Source organism: Balaenoptera physalus (assembly GCF_965194825.1).
Source record: "Balaenoptera physalus genome assembly, chromosome: 12".
Classification (NCBI taxonomy): Eukaryota; Metazoa; Chordata; class Mammalia; order Artiodactyla; family Balaenopteridae; genus Balaenoptera; species Balaenoptera physalus.
The window spans coordinates 56,841,145-56,849,561 of record NC_138897.1 but is presented as its reverse complement, the minus strand read 5'-3'; the positions used below and the strand labels follow the sequence as shown (position 1 = coordinate 56,849,561).

At 44.5% G+C, this 8,417-nt stretch overlaps 1 long non-coding RNA gene across 1 annotated transcript; it reads right to left on the bottom strand.

Moving 5' to 3' along the window:
* Positions 1-5,258: 5,258 nt before the first annotated feature.
* Positions 5,259-8,265, bottom strand: LOC309640292. Its single transcript, XR_014252169.1, has 2 exons — positions 7,199-8,265; positions 5,259-6,382 (listed from the first exon to the last, which is right to left on the bottom strand). It is a non-coding gene; the product is annotated as an uncharacterized lncRNA (long non-coding RNA).
* Positions 8,266-8,417: the final 152 nt, after the last annotated feature.

The following is an 8,417-nucleotide window of genomic DNA, read 5'->3' as shown; positions in this document are numbered from 1 at the left end:
TCGTTTCTCTGCGAGGGCTTTCTCTAGTTGCGGCAAGCGGGGGCCACTCTTCATCGCAGTGCGTGGGCCTCTCACTGTCACAGCCTCTCTTGTTGCGGAGCACGGGCTCCAGACACGCAGGCTCAGTAGTTGTGGCTCACGAGCCTAGTTGCTCCGCGGCATGTGGGATCTTCCCAGACCAGGGCTCGAACCCGTGTCCCCTGCATTGGCAGGCAGATTCTCAAACACTGCGCTACCAGGGAAGCCCATGTTTTGTTATTTTTAAGAGTTTTTTTAATTTCTCAGTTTTAATTTTGAATATCAGTAGATTTTACTCACATAAACAAAGGCTCATTGAGATCTTCAGTAATTTTTGAAAGTAAAAAGGTGTCCTGAGGCCAAAAGTTTGAGAACTGCTGCTCTAACGGATACAAGCATGAGAATGTACTTAAAGGAAAGCAGCTAGAATTGGGCTGGAAATCATATCATGTTGTATGTGCATAAGCCAAAGAATTTGAAGGTGGTTAGCCTGGAAAAGATTTAGGACCTAATGTCTGTCTTCTAAAAGGAAAGGAGCATTGATTTGTTATAAAGGCAGTGTAGAATGGGAGTTAACAGCAGGAGTTTGGTAATCAAAGAGACCTGTGTTTGAGACCCACTTCTGGTATTAACAGCTCTGTGGTTTGAGCAATTAAATCATGTTTTTCCTTCCTCTTTTTTTTTTTAATTTGATTTTCAAAATTGTGATTAAATATACATATCATAAAATTTACCATTTTAACCATTTTAAAACATACAGTTCAGGGACTTCCCTGGTGGTCCAGAGGTAAAGAATCCACCTTCCAATGCAGGGGACGCGGGTTTGATCCCTGGTCGGGGAACTAAGATCCCACATGCTGTGGGGCAGCTAAGCCCGCACGCCACAACTACTGAGCTCGTGCAACTTAAAGAGAGAGCCTGCGTGCTGCAAACTACAGAGCCCATGCACTCTGGAGCCCCTGCGCGCCACAACTAGAGAGAGAAAACCCTGCAGGCCACAACTAGAGAGAAGCCTGTGCAACGCAACCAGAGAGAAGCCCGAGCACCACAGTGAAAGATCCTGCCTGCCTCAACTAAGACCCGATGCAGCCAAAAAAAAAAGCCATACAGTTCAGTGGCATTAACTGCATTCACATTTATTTTTTAATTTATTTATTTAATTTATTTCTTTTTGGCTGCGTTGGGTCTTTGTTGCTGTGCGTGGGCTTTTCTCTAGTTGCGGCGAGCAGGGGCTACTCTTCGTGGTGGTGTGCGGGCTTCTCATTGCGGTGGCTTCTCTTGTTGCGGAGCACAGGCTCTAGGCACGCGGGCTTCAGTAGCTGTGGCTCACGGGCCCAGTTGCTCCGCGGCATGTGGGATCTTCCCAGACCAGGACTCGAACCCGTGTCCCCTGCATTGACAGGCAGATTCTCAACCGCTGCGCCACCAGGGAAGACCGCCATATATATTTTTAATAGCCGTCCAAATGGGTGTGAATCCGTGATTGTTTGAAATTTAAGTTTTCCAACTTTATTTTGAAAAAACTCAAACTTACAGAAAAGTTGTATGCCAGTCTCCTAGATTCACCTGTTAACATTTAACCACATTTGCCTATCTCTTTATATTCTTCATTGTTATTTTCCTGAATCATTTAAAGGACATTGTGGACATCATGCTTCTTCATGCCCAAGAACTGTCCTTCAAGTATGGATCATTTAAGAAGGATAGTCTACAAATTAACATACTTCTGTTGGGTTGGCCAAAAAGTTCATTGGGGTTTTTCGGTAGTATCTTACAGAAAAACCCCAACGAACTTTTTGGCCAACCCAATATATATTGTCTAATAAATATGCAGTTTACATTCAAATTTCCCCAGTTGTCCCCAAAAATGTTTTATAGGGGGTTTTTTTTGTATGTAGGATTCAATCATGTTTCACTCATTGAATATGACTGTTATATCTCTTTAGTTTTTCTTAATCTAGAAGTGCCCCACTTAGACATTTTAGGTCTCCTTGTTTGCATTTAAAAAATAAAGATAACTGTAGTATATACTGTTTTATGAATCTTATATGTCATAATATAGGTGAGACTCCACTAAAATGTAAGCTCTATGAAGGGAGGGATTTTTATGTTTTTTCACTGGAATTCCAGCACCCTGAATTGTCTTGCGTACAATAGGTGCTCAATTAATTTTTGAATGAATGAGTGAATGAATGAATGCCTAACTAAATAATGATTGGAGGAAGGGAACTTATGCTGTACAACATTTTCCAGTTTTTATACCCAACATGTTAACATCTTTACTTGGACATCTGGTGGGCATCTCAAACTTTCTTTTGTGCTCCACATCTAATTAAAATATATCTAGAATCTGACCACTTTTCACTGCATCCACTGCTACCTCCCTAGTTCACGTTAGTCTTTTAACTGGTCTCCCTGCTTCTGTTCTTGCCTGTCTCTCTTCCTGTTTCGAACAAGTCTCAACACAACAGCCAGAGTGATCTTTTTTAAACAGAAGTTAAATCAGGTCACTTTTTTGTTCAAATTACATGCAGTCGGGTTCAGTTTAAAACAAGTCTTTACTAGCTGTTCAAGAAGGGAACAAGTTCTTTGGCAGGACATGAGCTTCTTAACACCTGAGTTGTAGATAACAGGGGCTGGATGGCCTCATGGTGGGATAGAGGGGCATGAGATGGTTGGTTAGATTAGTTAATTGTTACTGACTTTTCTATATCTTGTATTACCCTAAACTTAAAAAGAAATTTTTCTTTTTATGAAGATGATACACATTTATTTTTTTAATGCAAATAATGCCAAAGGTAGAAAAAAAACAGAAATTACCCACAGTACAAGACAGCCACCATCAATACTATTCCTGACACTTCTTGTATACACATACATGCAAATACATATATGTAAGGAAACATGAATTCACACACAAAATACAAAATGAAAAGCAGATTATGAAACAGTGATAGTCAAGATTTGCCAGTAAATATAGGCACACAAACTTTTAAAGATAGTTCCTTTTATAAAAATTACACTCATTGTAAAAACCAAAGGGAATTTGAAAAGGTCAAAGATGAAAGTCACAGGCCGTGAGAACTGATATAAAAATATTGATACATATCCTTCCAGATGTGTCATAAAGCCTGAAAAAGAATTAAAAAACAAGACAAAACAAAAACAAAACTCAGAAAAACAGAAAAGCCTGTGTGTTTTGTGTTTAGGTTTTAGAAGCTGTCAGAAGCACCTTTTAAGCTACTATGGGAGGAACACAAGCTTGTAAAGCTGCTTATCTTAAACACCAGGAGTTACACTGAGCTTTCGGTGGCTCTGGAAAACACAAGCCCACGGTAAAATAAGAAAGAAGAAAAAAAAAAAACCAATCATGAACTTACAGCTGATTCACTGGGGCAGTCAGGGCTGGGCAGGTGACCCTAACCCCATTACGGGTTGAACTGATTGGAGGCCGCCCCTGTTTTCCCTTCTGCCGATTTTGTAGTTTACCTAACTCCTCCTGGGTAGGCGTGCCCTTTAGGGCATCACTGAAAGCCTGGTGGGTACCAGCACCGCTCCTCCACTGCAGCCCCGAAGGTATCTAAAAATACATTTTGCTCAGCTTCTCAGCGTCTTATCTTTCCCCTTCCGCTCAGTGCCTCAGCCTCTCAGCCATCGCTTTCAAAGCAGCAGTTTCATTGTGGAACAGAGGGGCAGCAACGCCTTATTCTTTTCTCTGGGCCTCCCTGCTCCCCGGGATCATGACTTCTTGGGCTCCAGCTGCCTTGGTAGTTCTCCAGCGCCTTCAGGCAAGATACAAGATCTCCTGCTTTCCCAAAATAATGAAAACAAAGATCCTAATCTTTTTGCTAAATATAAATAATAATAATTCACAACCTTCCATGACTTTAAGTTTGGTTTCTGGAGAACTGTCATTTTCTTTTTGTGATACCATGTTGCTGTGGTTTTTTCACAGTGCTTGAAGAGTTGCTCCTCTTCCAGATACTTGAAGTAGCAAAACACCTTTCTTATTTAGGTAACCTGTTTTGGTATATAAAGTTACACAAGTAAATTCTAGAACTAAAAATAATGCAAGTAACAAAAATTGAGAAGTATGGGGGAAAGGGAGGTGAGAGGCAGACCAATGTGCTAAATTCCTCATCTTTTTCAGAGCAGAAAGTAACATATACTACATGAAGCTGATAAAACAAGGTAAGTATCTGAGAGTTACGATGTTATCATCAGAGCTAGAAAGAGAAATTAGTAACAGTGGCTTCCTCTGGGTTGTGGCCTTGAGAATTGCTGGGGAGGAGGAATAAGACGAGATTTTTTTTCACTCGATATCTTCTGTACTATTGTAATTATTTTAACCCCCATAATGCACTCCTTTTGTATGACAGCATGTTTTTGTTTATTATTTTAACTCTTGATTCTGACAACCAACTGGTTCATGGAGCCATTGAACTAGACAGTCTTGGGAGAAGTCTTTGAGCTCAAACACTCCTGTGAGCTTTTCCTCCCGGAGAGTCGCAAGCAGGGTGGGCAAGAGGCCTACTGTCCTTCCATGGGTTTCAATGTAAAAGCAAGTTTTTAGAAAATTTTGGCTCAAATTATCTTCTAAAACAACGCAATATAGTTAAAAGAACAATGCTTTGAAATTGTTTAATGAATTATTTAAAAATACAACTTTTAATTCCCAATAAAAGTGAATTTTATTTTTTTAAAGGAAACCAGGATTTTTTTTTTTTTAATTTTATTTTTTGCTGCGTTGGGTCTTTGTTGCTGCACGCGGGCTTTCTCTAGTTGCGGCGAGCAGGGGCTACTCTTCGTTGCGGTGCATGGGCTTCTCATTACGGTGGCTTCTCTTGTTACAGAGCACAGGCCCTAGAGCACGTAGGCTTCAGTAGTCATGGCACGCAGGCTCTAGAGCGCAGGCTCAGTAGTTGTGGCACGCGGGCTCAGTAGTTGTGGCTCACGGGCTCTAGAGTGCAGGCTCAGTAGTTGTGGCACACGGGCTCAGTAGTTGTGGCGCACAGGCTTAGTTGCTCAACGGCACGTGGGATCTTCCCGGACCAGGGCTCAAACCCGTGTCCCCTGCACTGGCAGGCGGATTCTTAACCACTGCGCCACCAGGGAAGCCCAAAAGTGAATTTTAGAGATTAAAATTATTCTGATTTGTATAATAAAGTTTTATTTTTCTTTGAAAATCAAATTGAGCAGAGAAAAAGTGTGGCAGCAATGAAAAGACACCAACACGGAGGTAGAGCTTTGCATCCCTTCTTCAATTTAATCTTTAAAAGAAACAATGCAAACAAACTGTTACGCAAATAACTGAAATGAGGAAGGAAACATTTACCTAAGTAACAAAGGAAATTCACGGAAAGAACTTTCTGGTAACAGAAGTAATTATCAAGTGTGGGGGTGAGGGGACGCAAGACAAAGAAGACTCTCCCGATTGTAATGCTGGCCCGTCATTCATGGCGATTTCCAAGCTGATGCTGGGTACTTAACAGATTTAAGTCCCAGTAACATGTGGAGCCTCAAAACTCTAGAAATGTCTGCTGGTCCATTTTTAAAGAGTCTTGTTGTTTCCCAATGAAAAGATAACTTTTTTTAATCTGGGAAGAATAGGGAATCCTATATGAGTATGCGACAAATATTCAAATTGTCTTGAATGCTGAACTCTACAGAAGAAAATAAGTTTGCGACTGAAAGAGATGGAGAGGCAAAGACTTGGTTTGCCCAGGGCATTTCTGGATCCTCTGGATTCTCTGTGGCCTGCAGTGGCTGCCCACGTGCTCAGCATTTCCCGGGCCACAGCCACTGTCGAGATCACTGTGTTCCTGGGCCTCTTGCCCACAGCCGGGCAGATCTCAATGCTGCTTGCAGACTCAAGGTAAGCTGCACAAAAATTAAGCCTCGTTGTCTGTCAGGAGCAAAAATCTGCCATAATCGACTGCAGCTACCGCTCAGGGAAAAGGGGTAAGATGCCCAGAGTCAAAGAGACACGACAGTCTTTTCAGAGCAACCCTCATCCCCCAGCCCCCCACCCGCTGCCAACACAGTGCACTACTGCCTCCCTTGCTTGTGTTTGGCCAACATTCCTGTGGGAGTTGTGTTCAAAATATGCTCTTCTGTGGAGAAGCCTGGGTTCCCTTGGGAGCCCCTTCAATCTCCAAACTTTTCTCATTCCTAAGTGATGGCCTGTTGGTGTTAAGGCATGGAGATGGTGAGAGAGGGGGAAGTGACCAGGAGGAGTCCAGCTTCTTGGCTTGTGCAACTGGACGGATGGAGGTGCTGTTACCAAGGCTGTTAGCCCAGAATCACACCCCTGCCCCTCCCTCGACAAGAAACCAATTACTCGTATGTGAGTTTCAGGAGAAAGCTGCAAAGAGAAAACAACTGGTTAGAACCAACTAGGCCCAAGATGGCGGCAGATTTGACTTCCTGTGGACCTTGAGCCTCATTACCTGCTCATGATAATACGTTAGCTAAATGCCACGCCCACCAGCAGCAAAACAGTTGACAATTGCCATGACAACAACTGGAAAAGCCCACATAAGGACTGAGAAGGAGATTTGCATCAGTTCTGGGTCCAAATAAGACCCCTGTTCTTGAATAACTCAGGAATATTCCTCCCACTCTTTCCAATTCCCTCCCTTTTACCTCAACCCTTCTATATTTTTTGGTGTCTCTGCCCAAATTGGGTTGAGAAGTTGATTTGCAAACTAGGTTCTTGCTTCTCCATTCTCTGGCCATTGAATAAAGCTTGTGCTGCTCCAGTCTCAGCATCGGTTTCACTGTTGGCTACACGAATCTGATTGGAAAAAGAACCTCTGTGGTCAAGACAAGGGGTCTCACCCAGGCTAGGACCCTGGAGTGGGTCGTCAACCAATTCGGTAACAGTGCCGTTTACTGGGATAGGGGACCCTTAGAGAACACCCTGGTGGGGGTTGATCAGGAGTTTTATTTTAGAGATGTTGATTTCCAGGTGCTTTGAAACATCCAGGGAGAGATAAGGAAGTAGGCTACTGATGTAAGGGCTGAGAGACTGTGATACAAATGACACAGCCCCTACTCTCACGGATCTCACAGTACAACAGGAACAGATTATAATCAAATAAATACAAAAATAAATATCAACCAAGTTTAAAGAGAGTGAGGGAGTGATTAAGAGGCACTGAATGCTTCTGGGAAATACAATGACTGAAAAATCTCACGAACATAGTGACATGGAGGTCTCTGGGGACCCCGATGAGAGGTGTTTTGTTCAGATTGATGGGCAGCATCTGAAAAACTCAGGAAATATGCACGAGATACTATTTTCTGGGTACTTCAGAGAGGAGCTTCAGTAGGGGATATGGGGGAGGGGGTCTATCCCAGGAAGGCTCAGTAGGGTCCTGCTCGGGAACATTTTCAGTGCTCTCTCTGGCCGATTTCCCAGCGCCTTTGTCAAAGCGGACAGCACCCGCTTCCTGAAACAGTCTCCACACTCAGCTCCAGAAACAACCCTCTCCCTGGTTTTCTGTCTACTTCTTTGGCAGGCTCGGCTTGTCCTCCTTTGCTGATTCCTGGTCCTGGCCTCTAAAGGCTGGTTGTGTGTGTGTTTTCCTTTATGTCCCTGTCTCAGGTGATCCCACCCAATTCCACCGCTTCAAATATTCCAATGACTCCCAATTGCTAGCTCCAGTTTTGTCACTCTTCTGATGAGCTTCAGACCTATATATCCATCTGTCTAGCTGTCATTTCTCTTTGGATTCACATGTTGAAAACCCAACTCTTGATCTTCCCCACTTCCCTGCCAACTTCTCAAGCCTCTGTATCTTGGAGAATGGTGCCAAAATCCACCTGGTTGTCGAGAATGGACACCTAGGGCGTCATCCGTGATCCTCCCTTCTTCCCTCCCATCTCTCCTATCTCTTGAATGAGGAGCTACCCCCACCTACCCCCACCCTCCCCCTCAACTATCAAAGCCATCAAAAGAGGCTTTCAGACCTGCAAGCTAAACTAGGTTTCCCTGTTACAAGCTCACAGCATCCAGGTGCTGACCACAGTACTGTTCTCCCTTACTAAGCTCCCTCAGAGGCAGGCTCAAGAAGCCCTCCCAAGAGAAAGAATGAGCTTTCCCTAGACCCGGGGGCAGCCTTGCCCCACGCGAGCACGCGGCACTGAGCAAGCCTCCCGGAACGGAGTGGGAGCCAGGCCCGGAACGTGTCAGCGAAGGTGCGGCTGGAATCCAGGGCGCCGACGCCCTCCCTCGGCACCCGACAGGCTTCCGGGTCACGCCTCCGCCCTCCGCCCTCCGCCCGGTGGGCCGCACTGGGACCCCGCCCTCCCGGAAAGGGGAGGAACCTCTCGCGGAGAGCAGGCCGTGGTCTCGGCCGGTGGGGGGCGGGGCGGGCGGTCCGCCCCCACCCCCG